Source organism: Pistacia vera, unplaced genomic scaffold (assembly GCF_008641045.1).
Source record: "Pistacia vera cultivar Batoury unplaced genomic scaffold, PisVer_v2 Contig116, whole genome shotgun sequence".
Lineage (NCBI taxonomy): Eukaryota > Viridiplantae > Streptophyta > Magnoliopsida > Sapindales > Anacardiaceae > Pistacia > Pistacia vera.
Window position 1 is genome coordinate 181070 of NW_022195204.1, and position 20757 is coordinate 201826.

Sequence of the window (20757 nt, forward strand, 5' to 3'; positions counted from 1 at the left end):
TATTAACAGCTGGCGGTACTCAAACTTGAGAGACCATGTAAATTCACTTATTTGATTGAAATGATATATTTTTACGTGTAAGACTCCAATGGTGATCAAATGTAGTATTAATAAAATTGATATAATGACATCTTAACTAGAGAATTACTTAGTACAAAAATACATATTTTATAAGTTAAATAAAAGATATAGGGTGTGTTTGGTTGGGAGTTATATGGGATTACTGAGGTAATATCATATGATATTACTTTATTACCATGTTTGATTGTCAAGTAATATAAGATTTCGGTAATCTTTCAATATCAATAATAGTTCCTGTTGGTAGTATAGGAGATAATCTGATTACTTCCATTTTCTTAGGTATTGTAAGATTACTTGGTAATCTTAATTTTGTTACAATTTTACCCTTCACTATTAAATTTTTTGGACAATAACGTCCTTATTTTGAAATTAATTTACATGAATTCTACCATTACAATTTTACCCCTAAATAATTAAAGTTTTGGATAGTAATGCCCCTGTTTTTAAAACAATTTACAAGTCACCCAAGGGGACTGTTGCAACCAGCCACCACCACCACCACCACCACCGGTGGCCACCGTTGCTAGAATGGCTCACGATTGGCTGGATCTGGCCAATAGTATGCCACTATAGTGTTTTTCGGCCATATCGATGGCCGTGGATCTGGGATTTTTTGGGTTGGGCAACCACCGGTATTAAGCCTGATCTGGGCTGATTCCGGCATCACCGTCGGCCCTAACCACCACCATCTTACTCTTCTCATTTTCCTCTCCAAATCCCACCAAACCCCATCGCCAGAGTTGCCCCCAATTATTGGCGAAGCCCAATGTTTTTTTTTCGTGATTTCCCTTTTTCTCAATGCTTTGTCGATCGCATTTTCTACCGGAAATCACCCCCACTTGCATCGGTCAACTCCCCTTCACCTCCTCTTTAAAACCCCTCAAAGAACATCTCTGTTGAACTTCCGGATCAACGACAGGTGGTGGTTTAGGAAGCCGACAGTGGCTTGGGTAGGTAGGGGTGTTTTTGTTAAAAATTAAACTTTTATGTGGTTGGGTGTTTTAGCAAAATCTCAAATGTAGGGGGTTAAAAGATATGATTCAAAAAATAATAATAAAAATAATATTATATTAATATTTTAAAAGGAGGGCAATTTAGTAATCTTTATAACATACCCACCAGTTTATTCCTCCCAACCATACATATAATATAACATACCCACCAATTTATTCCAACCAACCAAACATATTTTCCTAAACATTCTCAGTAATCTTCAAAGTAATCTATCTTTCTATTAACATAACATTCCTTGAACCAAACGCACCCATAAAGTTATAGAGTGTGTTTGGTTAGATTTATGTGCATGTTAAAAGAGTTTTCTTTATGTAAAAACTCTAATAAAATATATAGCAAATATATAAACTGAGTTTGTAAGGGTATTCATCTAAATATCTAATCTATATATCTATATAATTCTAAAGCCCAGCATCTCTATTGATCGCCAATTGGGCTCCACGTAGGATGCCACATAGGACCTTAGGAGCTTTATAATTATTGCAAGTGTCTATAATTAATGTGCTAGGATGTAATTGATTGATGGTTAGTGGAAAAAGTTAAAATATCTATATATCTATATCACATTCTCATTAATATTAACCCTTCACCTCCCAAATTTTAATCATAAAGAATTTTATTCAATTAATGACATATTAATAAATTAGTGATTTTATTTTATTGGGAATTCCAAAGGTTAAATCCCCCACATTCAGCTCTTAGATACAAACGCTTCATGAATATGTGAAATATACACGCAAGATTTTAGTTGTAGCTCTAGAATTGCTATGTATTAGTATTAACTAGACATGGGGCCCTTGTGTAACGCCCAGCATGGAGGTACATGATTTAATTTATGTTTTTATAGCCCTTAGTTAATTTTTGTTAAAGTGATTTTAAGAGAATATGAAGAAAATACCTTAAACTTACATTAAGGGTAAAATGGTCTTTTCAGTCAAAATTAGTTGAAAAAGTGGGAAGTGAAAAGAGATAGAATTTCATAGAGAATGCATTAAAAATGAGGGCATTATGGTAATTGACTAAGGGACATAGATGGAATTTCTAAGAAATAGTAAGGGCAAAATGGGAAAGTGTGTTTATAAACTAAAGTGTTAAGGGTTTGAAACCCTTATTTTCTTCATTCCACCGCCACACTCCTCCCCCATTTTCTCTCAAATTTTCATTCAATCCTACAAGGATTTTGAGGGCTTTTGAGTGATTTTTCATAGGGTTTTGATTTTAGGCTTCAAAAGGTAAGGATTCTTGCTCTTTATCTATGTTTTATTTGTGTAAAAGTTGAGTTCTTATGGAGTTTATGCTTAGGATGAAGAGAAGATTTGAATCCAACAAGAGTAGAGAGCTTAGTAGAGACTACTCAAGCATAAGGTAAGTAAATTCCACTCAAAATCCAACTCAAGTTAAAGTTTAAGAAAATCAAGTGAGTAGAGATTTCTTTTAAATATGCATATGTTATGATTATTGAGAAATTGAGATGAGATGGATGATTAGTTATGCTTGTTGTTGGATATACTTGAATATGAGGAGTGTATGTGATGGTTTGATGATGGGTTGAAATTGGAAGAATTGGAGAAACTTTTGGGAGTGTTTTTGCCGTGTAGGTATGGTGATGTTACAAGAGAGTTTTTCTCTCAATTTGGATGGTTTAAGAAACAAATAGAATGATAATTACATTAGGGTTTGTTTATGCACAAGTATTGTTTGATGAAATGCCTAAGAGAAGTATGAGTTGAGTAGAAACCTTAATTTTATGCAACATTGCATATGTGCATTTCATAAGTGCATTTAAGTAAGAAATTTTAAGCATGAGCCATCCATATGCATATAATTGTGTATGTGTAGAAACTTAAGAAAGAATAAAGAATAAAGACTAAAAATAAAGAATAAAGAAAGAAAGAAAGAATAAAGCATTCTTAGAATAAAAAGAAAGAAAGAATAAGCATTAAAGAATTAAAGAAAGAAAAAGTGTTAAAGAAGAGAAAAGAATAGGTTGGTGTGATGGGGAACCGTGAGTGTTAAGAAGAAATTCCCACATACACGTCACCTTAATTGAGTGGCATAAGATGAAGAAGAATTGTACGACCCGTAAGAGTGTATGTGGATGAGGGTTGTACCAAGAAGAATTCCTATATGCACGTCACCTTAATTGAGTGGCCTAAGAAAAAAGAAGAATTTGTACGGTCCGCAAAAGTGCATGTAGATGAGGACTGTACTCACTCACACGGCCAAGGTTCCGAATCCATACATCAATCGAGTCCGATCGGCAAAGAATAAGAAAAGAAGGAATAAGAAAAGAAAAGAATAAGAAAAAAAAGAATAAGAATAAGAATAAGAAAGAATGAGAAAGCTTGAACAAGCAAAGAAAAGAAAAGAAAAGAGAAGCTTGGGCAAGCAAGACAAGAAGAGAAAAGAAAAGCATAGAAAGAAAAAGAAAAGAATAGAGAAGAAAAGAATAGAAAAGAAATAAAATGCATTTTTATGCATTATTGCATATGCATTTCATTTATGCATATTCCCATGAATTTTATTATGGTTAGAAAGAATAGAAGAGTAGCAAGAAGAGAAAGAATAGAGAGCATAAGAAAGAAAGAACAGAAAGAAACAAAGAAACAAAGAGAATTAGAAAGAAAGAAAAGAACAGTGAGAATTAGAAACAGAGAAAGCAAGAAGAAGAGAATTAAGTAAGGAAAGAATCAAAGAAGAAGAAAAGTTAAGGGATTTACTTACTGAGCATTTTTATGCTCACCCCGTTGTTTTTCCATGTTTCTGCAAGAAATAGGTGAGCAGCGGTCGAAGGACGTCGACAAGCGGAGAGAATTGGCATTACTATCCACCATTGCTAAGTTTTTGTACTTGTTATTTTGATATACGTAAAGAATTATATTTTGTATATAAAGAAAAAAATTTGGGCCCAACTATTTTCATATGCTAATTATGTATGTTTTCATAGTATATGTTATAAAATATACTTTTAGAAAGAAGTCATTACACCTCGCGTTGCGTGGGTATATTTATTTAATGTTCTTGAAATCGGTTGTAAACAAATTTATTATAACAGAATAAAGTAATTAGATTAAGAGATGATAATTGTTAAATTATACAAGTTTTAGAGTAAATATAAATTCTATATATGTATGGAGTTGTGTTAAGATAAAATTAATACTTGTACCTTTATAATTATAAATATCTATTAATATTATCAAGATCAATTATTTAAACTTAAAATTTATATTGAGTTCATTTTTAGGTTTGACATTGACTAGTAATTTTTTTTTTCTCACAGTATAGGATTCTCTCCAGCTAAGGTTTGAAAACAAACTTCTATTTACACGATTCATTTAAAGGCTTTGCTTGTTTTACAATTGAGAACATGATAACTCAATTAATTTCTATGTTAATAATTGTAGAACTACAAAATAGAATATGAAGAGACTAACTTCCATCTTTATACGTTTTTATTTAAAATGGTTAGATTTTTGGAATGTCTATGTAATGTACTTATATAATTATTATTAATACTCATCCAATGTGTGAAGATGGAAGAATTAAATCAAAACCAACATGTCAAGATCGAGAATTTTTAGTAGATTCATTAAACAGTAAATGCAATGCATCAATTAAAGGAACAATTTTCAATCAATTAATGAGTAACATCAAAATCAAGATAAAGTTGAATATAGAGCATAATACTTTTATTATAAAAGAAATAAGTAGATCGGTTTTTCATACTGTGAAGTGGGTTTTGGTGATGTAGACGGTGTTTACTTTCTATTTCTCTTATAGTTGTTCAGTTCCTCTAGTGCATATGCATACTTTCTTTTGTTTATGTTATAGATAATATCCATGGCAGATTGCATGATTTCTAACATTTGGTCAATGACTTCTCTGAATTTGTTTCTAGCAGTATGTAGGTAATCCATATTGGTGTCAACTTTTTTGAAAATCTCCCTCAATTCTGGCATTCCCTGAAAAATGTCTAAACCAATTGTAGAAACAATATACAATCAAATTTTTTAAATATATGGAAACAGTAACATGAATGTGTAAATATAATTATGAGAAGAACTCTTGACATATCAATTTTTTTTAATGGTTTTTATATTCCCACAAATATGTATCATTGTTTTGTTTGACATTTTGTAATTTGGGATACAAAAGATGTGGAACATTCATACCTTCTGGTTGCCTCGGTGGAGAATTATTATTGTTGAGGTCGTTGCTAATATTTGTTGAAGATTCTTTTGGTTGTGATGTTTTGTCAGCCATTTTTGAATTAAGTTGTGGAGAAGAAATGAACAATTAAAGTGTATAGTATCTGAAGAAAGTTAAATGGGTGATTGATATTAGAGCAATATTTATAGGAGAATATGATACAAAGAGATGGAATTTGAACAGATAACTGGTAATAAATAAACGTGTCGATCGAAAAAGTGTTAATAATTGTTTGGATGAGGTAATACGAAATGTTAGTAGACTATCTGTACAATATTAAAGAAAACCGTAATAAATATTTTGTTAAGTGTGCAACATATTAATTAGGTAGTTAATGATGGTTTGGCAAGATGTTGAGATATTATAATAAATAAACACTATGATTCACTAATAATAAAATCTTATTGATACATTTTTAAAGGAAAGGCAATAAATATTTTGTTAAGTATCCAAGTTAGAGATGATATGATGATATCATAATATATTTATTAATTTTTTAATTGTGGTTCGGCAATATGGTTATGAAACATGCATATAGTTTGGCTTTGATCTTGTTTGATCAATAATGCTACAAAAGCTTTTTTTAAATCTGTAATAGAAATGGTTATTTATAGTTTTTTTAATTAAGATTATTATATATTTAGATTGATTTTTGTTGAATATGTTTAATTTTTTAACATTTTTATAAATAGTTTTGTCTAATATTGTTATTAAAAATCTATTAAAATATTAAATATTTTTTATGTTTTATCCAGTATTTTAGTCTTGTAATTAAAATTTTGTTACTTCACATTAGAATATATCTTGACTTGTTTTATCTAAATAACAATAGGAAACAAACAGACAGAATAAATTTGAACTCATCTTTTATGCAAGAAATTTTGTCATAGTATAAAATTCTGATGGTTCCTTCGCATCCATAATCCTCATATTGATTTTGAAAACACATGTCTATCTATATAGTTTTTTCAAAGTTTTTGGGATGCAGTTGAGAACATGACAACCCAATCAATTTATGGGGTACTGTATCACACAATATAAAAGTTGCTCCGAGAAAATTAACAGTCATTTAGTAACAGATAGACACGTTGATTGAAAAAGTGTTGACAACTTATTGGGCAATGAGATACGAAACGGTAGCAAAACTGTTTGTAGCGCATTAAAGGAAAGCGTAATAAATAGTTAATAATGGTTCGGCAAGCGGGTTTTCAAAATATGTTGTGGTTCAGCGTGGAATTTAATCTAATGAATAATGGAATGGAAATTCATTTTGATATGTTATAGGAATAGCATTTAGATTACTGTTTGTCGAATGTGTTTAATTATTTGAAATTCTGATAATCATTGGTGTTTAATATTTTTATTAAATATTGTTTACATTTTACTAATCATTTTAATTTTTTGATCAATTTTTCTTTATAAGTTAGTAAATATTTGGATCAATCGTAGATAATTGAGTGAGTTTTAACTTCTATTTTCAAATTAAACTAAAAAGCATTTAAATTTTTACATGTGCAAGAAATTACATAAGAAACTTACTAAAAATTAAATTTCATATAGACTATTTGGTAATCCACGTTACATCTATGACATGTGATATTTTCTAGTGACGTTGATCTGTCCTAGTGTATACGATTTTGATTCTCCTTGTTGCAAGTCCCAAATATTTGTCTTTTAAAGAGAATTGTGGCAGTTGGAGTCAGGGACTTGAATTCTTACCTACAATATTTCAGTTTGTAGAAATTATTAGGTAGTTTTACTAGTTTCATTGGAATTTGTATACCTCTGTTGTCATGTACAATAAGCAAAGCAATGGCAGTGTGATATATTGCTTGCATGTTATATTTTTGGAAAACTGCAATCAGCAGTTGTAATCCCATATGTGCATCATGTTTGATGAAGAACAAATATGTTCCCAACAGTAGCAAAGTTTGTTTATTTTCTGCTTCTGCAAGTGTCTTCAGAATTGAAAGTCCTGCTGTTGTTGTTGTTGGTAGTTTGTGTTGTTGTTTCGAAATGTCCCTTCTTTGTAATATTTGTTTTATGTTTGCTTGTTTGTTCAGAGATTTGTACCTGTAAATTGTACGGTAAATAATGGTTTCGAAGCACAAGATTCGTAATAATAATAATATAAAAAAAAAATCCATAGTTAGGAATCACAATACCATTACCTTACGATTAAGGAATTAAGAATAAATAAGTGTGCCAAATATGACTCTATTAAATATGCATCCTAAAACACATTTTGTTTTTTGTGTATTAGAAAACTATTAACAACTAAAGATGCACATGGTTTGGCATAGTCATTTGTTTGGTTAACCATTATTGTTATAAGACTACTATGGAATAAACCACTATCCTATTGTTATTAGTTGCATGTTTAACCATTTTGTATAATATCATTTTCTGTATGACTAAGAAAATAATGAAATTAATAGATTAATGAAATATGATGGTTTTAGTAAAACTTACATTAACCGTATTGCTTGTAAAGCGGTGTCATCTTTATCAGTTGCTTTTACAATAATTCATTGTAGAATTTCTAATGGTAATTGTAACAGACTTGTGGGTTGTTTTTTTGATCTTTTGTAAAGAATCATGATGTTTTGGTGCTATTTTTTGGGTGCAAGTATATGGAAATTATGTTGTCGATATGTTATCTGTGGTTTATATAGTTCGTGTGTGGGTAGCAAATAGTTTTTTATTTTATTTTTGTATTTCAACTGCTTAGATAATGTTCTGTTAATTATTAATGAGAGTCAGCGTTGTTATTTGAATATGGTTTTTAATAGTTTTGTAAATTAATAATGGTTGTATTAATCATTTAATGTTAAGTATTACTTAAATGTAAATGTAAACGGTCCGCATTCATCTAAATTTCTATATAGGTATATTAAGTATTTGAGACATTTGATTAGTACAATTTTTTTTTTAAACCATTGGGAAATGGATCGTGTTTCATCAAAATAAATGTCTGCTTTTATGAATTCCATTAATATCGTATAAATATCTACATAAACAGTATCATTTATTTAATCAACACTTTAACAAAAGCAGTACATTAAGAACGACATTAAATATCACAATACCAGATATCATCAAAATATCAATCACATCAATCAAAAAGTACATTAACCCATAATTAAAACCAAATTCTATACCCTGATTTTTGATAGTAATATCACATTAAAAATAACACATATTAATATAATGCACTGATCAACAATAAATAAACATGGTGATCTAATAATAATGATATCTATTGGCATAGTTTTAAAGGAAACGGTAATAAATATTTTGTTAAATATTCAAGTTAGAGATGTTGTGATCATGTGATAATATATTAATTAATATAAAATATTTATACGGTCAGCATTGGTCTTTTTAATTGTTTATGTTTTATTGAGTATCTTAGTTTGTTAATAAAAAATTTGTTGATTCACATTAGAACATATTTTGATTTGATTTGTTTAATTATGAATACAAAAGAAATAGATGGAATATGAATAAAAATGATATAATAAATAAACATGATGTTTAAGAAGAATAAAATCTAATTGGCACGAGTTTAATAGAAAGGATAATAAGAATAAATTGGAAAAGGCAGTAAAAATGTATATGCATGAAAATATGAAATCGAATATCAAAGACATGTCTGCAAAAATAATATCGATTGTACGATTAGACCATATAATATTCAGGTAGTCTTCTCAACTTGCATGAGTGATTTAATAACATCTATCTACAATTGATATTTATAATTATAGAGGTATAATTATTAATTTTATCGTAACATCTAGTCAATGACTTCTCTGAATTTTTGTTGGTATCATTTTAATATTATGTAAATTATTTATTTAAAATTTAAAATTATTTATTTGTTTTTGAGAATACAAAAAGGTGCTTTGGGAAAACAAATGAATGTCTAATAATAAGTAAACACATTGATTGAGAAAACATTAATAACTTTTTGGATAAGAGAATACGAAACGGTAGCAAACACAATAAATATTTTGTTAAGTATTCAAGTCAAAAACGTCATGATGATATTATAATATATTGGTTGGATAGTGAATAATGGTTCGACAACTATGCTCCAAATGAATGTTATTGTTTGGCGTGGTATTTAATTTGGTTGATAAAAAAAAATTATTTATCTTAACATCTGGTCAATGACTTCTCTGAATTTGTCTTGGTATCACTTTACTATTATATAAATTATTTATTTAAAATTTAAAATTATTTATTTGTTTTTTGAGAATACAAAAGGTGCTTTGGGAAAACGAATAAATGTCTAGTAATAAGTAAAAACGTTGATTGAAAAAACGTTAATAAGGTTTTGAATAAGAGGATACGAAACGATAGCAAACATAATAAATATTTTGTTAAGTATTCAAGTCAGAAACGTCATAATGATATTATAATATATTGGTTGGATAGTGAATAATGGTTCGGCAACCGTGCTCCAAGGGAATGTTATCGTTCGGTGTGGGATTTAATTTGGTTGGTAATAGAGTGGAATTTTTTTCAATGTGCAATAGGAATATTTATTTATAGATTTTGTTAATTTATGTTATAATATATTTCGATTGATGTTTATCAAACATTTGTACACAATCCAATGAGTTTTAACTTCTATTTTCAGAATAAATTAAAAAGCATTTAAATTTTTACATGTGTAATAAATCATATAAGGAACTTACTAAAAATTATATTTCATACATACTATCTGGTAATCTACATTACATCTTGCACATGTGATATTTTCTGTCGATATTGATCTGTCCCAATGTATATGATTTTGATTCTCCTTGTCACAAATCCGAAATATTCTCCTTTTAATGAGAATTGTCGCAATTGGAGTCATGGACTTGAACACTTCCTTGCAATTTTTTCAGTTTGTGGAATTGATTGGTTAGTTTAACTAATTTCATTAAAAATTTTATACCTCTACTATCGTGCATAGTAATTAGAGCAATGGCAGTTTGATACATTGCTTACTGGTCCTTTTGTTTGCAAGCTGCAATGAGTAGTTGTAATCCTTTATTTCTATCATGTTCCACGAAGACAAATGTGTTCCAAGCAATAGTGAAGCAAGCTTATTTTCTGCTTCTACAAGAATCTTCAGAATTGAAAGCTCTACCTTGTTATTGCTAGTAGTTTGTGTCGTTGTTTGAAGATGTTTCTTCTATGTAAGACTTCCTTTACGTTTGTTTGTTCATTTAGAGATTTGCATTTGTAATAATAATAATAATAATAATAATAATTAATAATTCGGCTAATTGAATTGGTGTTGGATTTTTAAGATATTGAGATAATGCCAAAAAATCATCAATATGGGAATCATGAAGAATTCTTTGCCAAATATCATTTGAAAACATATCTTTTTGAAATTTTCTGTGATTGTTTTTCTTTTGAGAAAGATGATGGTTTTGGACAATAGTAAAAACATTTTTTGATTTTTGAAAATTGTTTAAAAGTGTTTTTTCATGAGATTTATTGGTTTGGATGGGAGTGCCCATCTTTCACTCAATTACTCTCTTTATCACTTAACTTTTTCTTTCCCTGTAAGAATTCACGGGAAAGAAAATCAGGTAATGAATTATTATGTCCTTTGATATGTTCAATTTCAAAGTCAAAACAAGAAAGTATTGCTTGTCATCTGGCGAAAATTTGTTTTGAAACTAAATTTTTTACATCTTTTTCAAAAATAAATTTTGATGCAGACGAATCTGTTTGGATAAAAAATCTTTTATTGATCAAATCATCTTGAAATTTTGTAATGCATAAAACAATTGATAAAACTTCTTTTTTGATGGTTGAATAATTTTTTTGAGCACCGAGCCAGACTCCAGAATGGAACCTAACTAGACTTTCTTTATTATCTAATTTTTGTTTTAATATTCCACCATAACCTATATCTGATACCATATGAAGCAGGATCGTTAAAATAATAAAAGCGGATGAACAAAAACATGTAATCAAAGCATGTAATAAATAAAAGAAATAGTACTGACTTGAAATAATTAATGTAATAGACTTGAATAGTGTAAAGACTTTGAAAAGAAATAATGGCAAACTTACGAGTGTTGATGAGAGAGTTGCTGAAGAAACTTTTATTGAAGATAATTTGTACAAAAGTTTTGTTTCCTCAAACTAAACTCTGAAATGCTAAATTTTACACTCTGATTCTAACACTCTCTCCCGAAACAAAAGAAGTAATACATATTTATACTACAAACAATCGGATTTCAAAAGTATTTGAATCCGTTACATTAATACATTACAGAGAAAAGATAAAGTTGTTAATAAGTGATGAGCTGTCTTGGATACGTGTCTTGAATTATTGAGGATCTGCTATGAAAATGGCAGACAAAGCGATAAGGCTCATTAAAGGTTTGGCAGACAAAGCGATAAGGCTCATTAAAGGTTATCTTGAAAATCTTGCTTGTTGTCAGAGGAGCTTGACAATTGCAACTTTCAAACTTTGGAGTCTTGAAATTTGTAATTCTTGCAGAAGCCACGTGATGAAGGCTAACTTGAAAAATCTTGAAAAAGTCAGGTTATCTTGAAAAGCATTTATTGCTGCAGGAAAGCGATGCATGGTAAAAGTCTTTATTGAAACTCTTCTTGACAAGTGTTGTAGAAAAGCTGGATAAATCTTGAGGATTCGCCGAAAGTGTTGAAAAAATGATGTTGAGGCATTAACCTTTATTGAAGTCATAATTAATCTGGTTTTGGAACATGATAAAATAGTCATCCTCATCTTGATCGCTCAGTGATTTGGTGTTGTCCGAGTCTGCTTTTTGAGATGTTGAAGATCCAATGGCCATAATAATTTTGTCCATATCTTGAGGGTTTTGACATTAAGCCAACTCAGCAAGAAGTCTTGATTTTTGCATCAAAAATGTTGCTTGTTGTTGAGGCTGACATAACTGCAGGTGTTGAGAGATCCACATCTGCACAGCTGGTGGACTAATATTTTGGATAGAAAAACTAGGCCACCATTTAATAAGAAATTTTCTTTGTAATTCTCGGAATTTTGGGGGAGGAGTAGTGATGTGAAACTGCCAACTCATTATCCATGCAATTAAAAATTGCTGAAAAAAGCTAGCAAAGAGTCTTCACTATTGTTGAAATTTTTTGTAAACAAGTGATATCCTTCCAAGACCGAAGGTGGAAAGATTTTTTCATTTAAACCGAAAAAATTAAACCATTGTTGAAACCATTTTGGAAACGTTTTTGGACATGTTTGGTCAAAAATGAAAAACTAGGAGTGTGTTGTATGAGTTAAACAGAAAGTATGAAACCAAGCTTTTTGATAATCTTTATAAGAAAATTCTTGGGGAATGAAGGATTGAGAAAATGGGCGTTTTTGATAAATTCTAGTATGCCAGTCTGTAGGTCTCAAAACCTTTTTAATTTTGCATTTTGAAAAAGCTATTCTATTGGGATCATTTCTATCTGGATTATGGGTAATTTCCATTGAATCAGTATCAACTAAAATAAATTCATCAAATGTTCTTGTTTTTAATAAATCATTAGGAATAAAATAAAAATCTGGAGGGAAAATTTTTGATAAAGTTTCTTGCATAGTTTATCCCCAATATTCGGGTTCAACAATGTAAATTGATTGAGTTATATCTTTCTCAATGTATTGAAAAGTGGGATTAATTTCAGTAGGTTTTGACGGAGAAGGTGAATAAGATGGTGGTATTGTAAGGGCTTGTTGGTAATTTCTTGGTGGAGATGAAGAAACAAATTCTTCATCAAGAAGAGTAAATCGGTTTGGTTGGGTGATAATGTTTTTCTATTTATTGGGTTTTGAGGATCTTGATTGTGAAGTTTTTGTTTGTGGGGTAATAGGTTGTTGAGGTGGTAGCATCACATACGATGTTTTTGATTTTGGATTGTTTTTGGGTTTGATGGGAGTGCCCATCTTTTCCTCACTCTCACTCTTTCCTAATAAATCTGTGTCCTGAAAGTTGTTGTGATGAGAGAGACTATTAGAAGAAAAACTTTTTGATTTTTGCATTTTATCGAAAATATAATTTTGAAACCTTTGAAATCTTAATGTAAAAAGTTGAAAACAAGTTTTTGTAATGCAAGCATCCAAAATTTTGTGGTAATCGAGCTATTCTTTGGTAGGGACAATTTCTAAACTCTTTAATTTGGTAATAGTGTTTATCTTAGATATTAAAATATTTTTTAACTTACTAATATCTTTTATTAATGGTGGATTGACGAATTCAAATGTAACATTTTGTCCTAAAATATTGGTTGTAATTCCTTTATTAGTTACACTAAAAGGGTAATTTGAGTGATAAAAGGAGCACCTAATATAACATCTTGATCTAAATCTTTTGCTAAAATAAAGGTACTTTTAATACAAAAATTTTGTATACAAACATGAGCATTAGATAATTTATAATTAATGTTTAATTGTTGACCATTTGCTCCATATAATCTCTCTTTTGTTTTTTCATAATATTTGGTTGGAATTAATCCTTCTCTTATACAGTTTTGATCTGCTCCAGTGTCTACTAAAGCTTGTGTAATAATATCTAATTCATGATTAATATTGATCCTAATGTAAACATGCCATTTTTGAAATTGAATTCTTGAGATTTCATTAATAAATGCTTCTTCAGTTTCTTTAATCTGTAATCCTGATTTTGAGGTTGATGGTTGTCCTACAGTTTCTTTGGAGGCTTTTAAACATAATAAATCTGTCTTGATTTCAATATTATCGTTTTGTAATTCTTTAACTTGATTTTTCAGAATATTGATTTCTTCTTGTAAATCACTTAGAGTAACTTGTGTGGGTTTGTCAAATCTTTTTAATATGTCTTTTAAGTTATAAGAATCTACATCTTTTTGTTTTTCTTCGGATAAAATTAATTCTTTGAGTTTTAATAAATATTCTCTTTTAATGTCTTCATCCTGAATTTTGTCAATAATATCTAATAAAAATTCTTTTGATTTGGTAATAACATTTATTGACTTAGGTCTAGATGTTGATATCATATTTATTGATTTCATTGCACAGTAGCATGGCCCCATGCAATCACAATCATCAGAGTCTTGTGCCGACTCACTCATTGATTCAGAAGAATTTTCTTGAATTTGATAAATCATGTCTTCATTATCTGTATTGTAACTAGATTCTTCTTCAGAGTCTGTTTGAATAATTTTTAATAATTGTTGTTTTAATTCTGAATCTATTTCTAATTTTTTAATTTGATTTTTCATAGGACACTTGGTTGCGTAATGACCTTGTTGTTTGCATTTCCAACATGTGATAGGTTTTTTGGATATTTTCTTGTTAGAAGATTTTTTCTTTTTATAAGGTTTATCATAAGATTTTTGTTCGTATTTATAATCTTTTCTGTAATAAGGTTTTCTACATTGTTTTTGTTTTTTATCTTTTTTGTACTTAATAGAGGGAGGTAATATTTTTTCATAACCATATTGACTACAAAATCCACTTAATTCTGTTTTCTTATGTTTTAATTCATTTTTTAATTTAGCCTTTAATTTTAAATCAGTGCAAATTATAAAAGATTAGTTGTTAATAAAACTAATTAAATCTCCATATGTTAAGTCTTCATAAGGTATATTTCCATCATATTTTTTGTATAATGCATTCTTGACAGTTTGACTAAATAATCTAGGTAGACCATCTAGGAACCTTTCTTTCCAATAGGGTTTCCTATAGTCTGTTTTTGTGAATACTTTTTGTAAAAACATATCCTTGTACCATCTAAAATCTGCTATGGTTGGACATCTTAAGTTTAATAATATTTCTTGTGATTTTTTTTGAAAGCTTGTTGGGTCTCCTACAAAGTTTTTGGTTATTGCATAAATTAATGTGGCTACAGCGTCTTCTTCTTCTTGCTCATATTCTAGTTTACAAGTACCTTCTACTTTGACTTTCCTAGTCTTTTTTGTTGTGTGTAATATTTGATGTTTATGTGATTCTGGTAAATCATTATCCCACCAATTTTTTAACATTCCCATAAATCCTGAGACTAATATTTTTGCTATTTGATGATCTATGTTGTCATGCAATTTATGAGCTAATGTTGCCATAGTCATTTCTTGTAAAATATTTAATATTTGGTGTTCAGCTAATCCATCTATATTCCATTCATCTATTCCTGTTCCAGTATAGGAAGATCTTGCCATTTGTGTTACATCTTCAAATTGCATATCTGGTAAGGAAGGTCTTGGGTAATAGTTTCGGGTTTTAGGATATTTCATATTATTTCTCATTTTATTAATAGATAAGTTTTGAAAATTTTGATTTAATTCTTCTATTGGGTCAAATTCTGTAAGGACATTAATGTTTGGTTTGGAAGATGATAATTCACTAAGTTTTTTACTAATATTTTCTAGAATAGTGTTGTGATTATTGAATTTAATAATTTCCTCTTTTGGAATGTCAAAGGGTTCAAAAAATGGTTTAACATATTTTTGTGAATAAAGGGGTGTTGAAGTTGATGTTGAATTTCCTAAAGGTGTGGAATTTCCTAAATTTTCTACTATCTCCTTCCCGGGGGCATTTGAAATTTTGGTGATTATGTGGGTAGTATTATCTTCTATCCTATTCATTTGTTAACTAATGGTGTAGAGAATTTGATTAGAGTAATTATTTTGATGTTGAATATTTTTAATGTCTCTTAAAGTTGGTTGTTTTTTTATCATCATCTATTCTATCAATGTGTTTAAATGGTGATGCTATTATTTCTGCTTGTTGATGTTCTATTTTAATTTCTTCTAAAGGTGGATGGACAGATGTAATAGTTTTATTTGTTAATGTCTGCCAATGTTTTGTCGCATTAGTGGTAACAAAAATTGTTTTCTTTTCACTTAAATCTTGATAACATTTTCTATTTTCTAACCAATTAAAGAAACAAATATTTTGTTTTAATTTTTCTTGTGTATTGTACCATTCAGATCTAAGGGTATTTTGCTCTTCGGGATTAAATTTTGTAAAGAATATTTGTCTTTTTTCTTTATTATAATTTTGTAGGAATTCTTGTTTTAATAATTCTTTGTTAATTTCAAAGGGTTTTGTTATTGTGTTAATTTGACTATAGTTTCCTAATATTTCTGATTGTGTTGGTGCACTAGGTGGACTTGATGTGTTTTCATACGCAGGTTTTGGTATAGGAGGGGAATAATTTACTCTTACTAATTTACTTGTTGAAGTTGTTGACGAAGGACTAGGTGTTGTAATTTCTTCAATCCTAGGGTTGTGATGATTTTTGTTAGTAACTATGGGTTGATTTTGTTCTAAGGATGTTTCTCTAAATTTTAATATTATTGTACCATCTGGTTCTTTTATTATTTGTTGTATCTCAGAATCATTTTGATCATGCAAAGGTTTTGGAGGGCATAATTTTTCTAATTTCCAATCTGTTTGTTTAATAATTTCATACCAAGCTAATCTTTTTGGTGTAAAAGTTTTATGTTTTGCTTTATCGGCTTCCATTATAACTGTGTGTCCTGGTGGGGATATCCTAATGGCTCTTGGACTTATTGTGGTATTCATAACTTTGTAATAAACTCTATATATTAATGCTACTAGTTGGGTTTTATCTTGATAAGTAAGATTAGAAGCTTTTAAATTAATAGTTAATGCAGACAGTATTGTGGGATCATGTAATCCTACTGTAAAGTTTGGATAACAATCAAAATAAACTGGACCGCTTTCTAAATTAGAATTTAATACTGCTAATAAAGAGTTATTGAAGTTTAAATTTCTTGCGTCTCTTAAAATTACTGATATTGGAATGTTTTGTCCTAATCTAAATAATGGTTTTACTGCTACTTGTACTAATCCTATGTGTAAAAATTTATAGTTGTTTTGTCTATGTCTGTGTATTGCTTCTTCAGAAAGAAGTTGAATTTCTTCAACCTTTTCTTCAGTTATCATTAATGTGTCTTATATTGTTTTGATAGAGTAATCTGACATAAATTCAAAACTACCTATTTGATATATTGTGTCTTTTTTTAACTGGTGGTATGTTCCAGTTATGTAAGTGTTGATCTATTTTTGCCATATTAATCTCTTGAGTGTTAATAGATTTAATTAATTCTTGATTATTATTAGTGTTTTGTTGTTGATTATTAATTCTAATAGCATTACTGCTACTACTATCATCTCGCTTACTGCTACTTCCTAATCTCCTTAAGAAATGAGACATCTCTAAAATAATTCTAACCTAAAAGTTTAAGTTTCTCTCTTAGATCACGGGACCACCAAGGTACAGGACCACCTCCGGGACCACCTAACACGGCTGACCAACAGTTAACAGGCTGACCAACGCACCCTCCAGGCTGACCAAGCACAACCTAGAATCAATTCTAGAGTTCTTCTAGATTAAAACTTTCTAGATTTATCTAACCCTTAATTCAATTAAGCTATGAATAGTGCATGGATGAACAGTAATCTACAGTAAACTGCTACAAGCATGAACAATAATAGTGAATAGTGATGAACAGTAATATCTTGTGAACAGTAATCAACTACAATAACTACGTTAATAATAATAATAATAATAATAATAATTAAGTGTTTTCCAAACGCAAGATCCACAACAACAACAAAAAAAAGTGTAAATAATGGTTTCAACACTTTGTAATCATAATATCATGACCTGTATGATAAAGAAATTAACAATAAAAAAGTGTGAAAAATATGGTTCAGTTAAATATCGATTCTAAAATGTATTTTGGTTTTTATGTATTAGAAAATTGTTAAGAACTAAAGACACAAGTGATTCGGCATAATCCGTTTCAATTGTTGAGAGTTGAAATACGGTTTTCTGTATGATTAACAAAATAATGAAATCAATAGATTAACGAAATATGATAATATTAGAAAAACTTATGACAACCGTATTGCTTGAAGAGTGGTGTTGTTATTCTGAGTTGCTTTTGCAATGATTTGTTGCACAATTTGTGATGGTAATTGTAATAGATTTATGGGTTGTGTTTTTGTTCTTTTGTAAGGAATCATGATGTTTTGGTAGCGTTTTTTTTTTTTTTTTTTTTTGGTGTAAGTATATGGAAATTATAATGTTATTACGGTCTTAGTGGTTTATATAATTTTGGTGTGGATGCTGGATAGCGAATAGTTTTATGTGTGTTTGGATTTGGTAGATAATATCGTGTTAATTATTAATGAGAGTTAGTGTTGTTATTTGAATCTCGTTTTTAGTATTTTTGTAAATTAATGATGGTATATTTATTTTGTTGAACATTAATTATTTGATTTTGTTATATATATTAGATATCATTTTTTTCTACTGAGAAAAATTGGTTATTCTATTCAACAAATATAAACTTTTTAGTCTTAATCATTTAATGTTAAGTATTAATTTACTTAAATGTAAATGGTTTACATTCATGTATATCTCTACATAGGTATATTAAGTATTTGATACATTCAATTAGTACGAATCTTTTTAAATTCATATAAATTAATGTATTATATGATATTTTATGCATAGTACATGGATTATGTGGATATCTTAGGCAGGTGTGCTGATGCTCTGAAACTTCTATGAGATAACTGGGCAACTGGTCAAATGAAAGAGGGTGCCTCTGCTGTAAGAAGATGGGAGGACTTGGACACTGACATATTGATGAAAATCTTCTTGTCTTTTGATGTCTTCCAGTTGACTTCAGGGATTGCTCATGTAGTTCATGGCGTTCAACTTGTTGTGGTCCTTTGCTTTGGAAAACTCTTGATTTGTCAATGTTGAGATCAAATTTCATCAAAATCCCATTAGAGCCATATGTTTACATGGATGAATGTTCTGATAAGACATTGACTCGTTTGTTGAAGATTTTGTTGAGTCTCAGTCGGGGATACATAAGAACCTTGATTTTTCACTTCAATTTGTATGTAGAGGACGAACAGGTTACTTATATTACTAAAAGGTAATTTTTTTATGTTTCTATCTAAAACCTTGCTGAAAGGTAATTTTTTTTATTCTCGCTGTTTATTAACTGAGTCTTTGGCATTGCCTTTGGTACCAATGATCATCATCTTTAATTTTCTTTTTGGTACAGTGAATTGGGAAGTAACCAACCATATATTGTTGTCTGCAGATGCCCCTAGCTAAGGTGTCTTGTTATGCCAGCTTGGAATAGAATAAAGAAGACTGTAATTTGCAAGGCCATTTGTACATGGAGATGTCCCTGACAATGCCTAGTATAGCAAATCCGCCTTATCTTATAGAGGAAATAGCCCTAAATTGCAAGAACTTCAGTGAGCTCAAGGTCATGGGTCCTTTTGACATTCTCTTTGCTTCTATGATAGCCTAATTTCTTCCAACTTTGAAGATTTTGAGCTTGAGATGCTCAATGATAGTTAAGGATGCCCTACTGCTTATATTAGATGACCTACCAAACCTAGAAGTCCTCAACATTTACATTGCCTTCTGATAGAAGGTCCACTACTTCCTCCACCGATGCTTGAAAAAATTATTAAGAAGCTAGATAAAATTATCTTGCAGAAGGCTGCTCGATTACGTGAGTTCTTAACATGTACTAAGCACTCATGCATCATGTGCCAGCATACCTAAAGTGATGAAGGCTTTCTGAGGTGGTACAAGTATGAGGAAGGCCTATGGAAAATGGATGAGGCGAGTCTCTTGCTCTTTGACTAGAACACTGTAGAGACTGTAATTTTTACATTTCGTTTTGCTTTTATGTAATATATACATAATATGTTGTTGAATAAGAATATATACATAATATGTTGTTGAATAAGCATATATAGCATTGGTTTGTTGTGTTTTAGGTTGTCATCCTCCTAACACTTTTGTTTTAGGTTGTCATCCTCCTAACACTTTTGTTTTAGGTCGTCAACATTGTAATACTTGCATGGTGATCTTCTCCCATGGGAAAATTATTATATGTCTGCATGATTATGTACATAGGGTAAAATTTCACTTTTTGTTGCTTCAAGTTGATCTTTTGTTGTCAATTAATGTTATTTCAAAATGAAGTGGTTTCAAAGTAATACGCAATTGAGTATTTTATTTGTCATTTACGTCGTTACAATTAAGTTATAAGGATTTCTCTATTTTCAATATGTCATATGGAATCATTATTGCGTATATTATTGAATTTGAAATTCTATTGATTTTGTAATTGTTAGTCTCAAATTCATTTCTACTGTCAGGTTTAGTATTTGATGGTGAGATTTTGAAGGGAACTTTGATTTTCCCTTCTTTTATACTTTTATGTTAAGTTATAGTGACATTGTTTGGCTTAAATGGTAATATTAAAGTTTTATAGTTCGCTATCATTTTGGCTTTGTAAAATTCGTAAGTGACGAAACCCGTTGTCATTTAAAACGTTGTTGATATTTAAAGTAAATATGCATATTTAATGTTCAGTGTTTTACTTGAAGTAAATTTGGGGATTTAGGGT

The 20757-nt window shown here is 29.6% G+C and overlaps 1 pseudogene; it reads left to right on the forward strand.

Moving 5' to 3' along the window:
- Window positions 1–18902: 18902 nt before the first annotated feature.
- LOC116105119 lies at window positions 18903–19988 on the forward strand (annotated as a pseudogene).
- The last annotated feature ends 769 nt before the right edge of the window (window positions 19989–20757 follow it).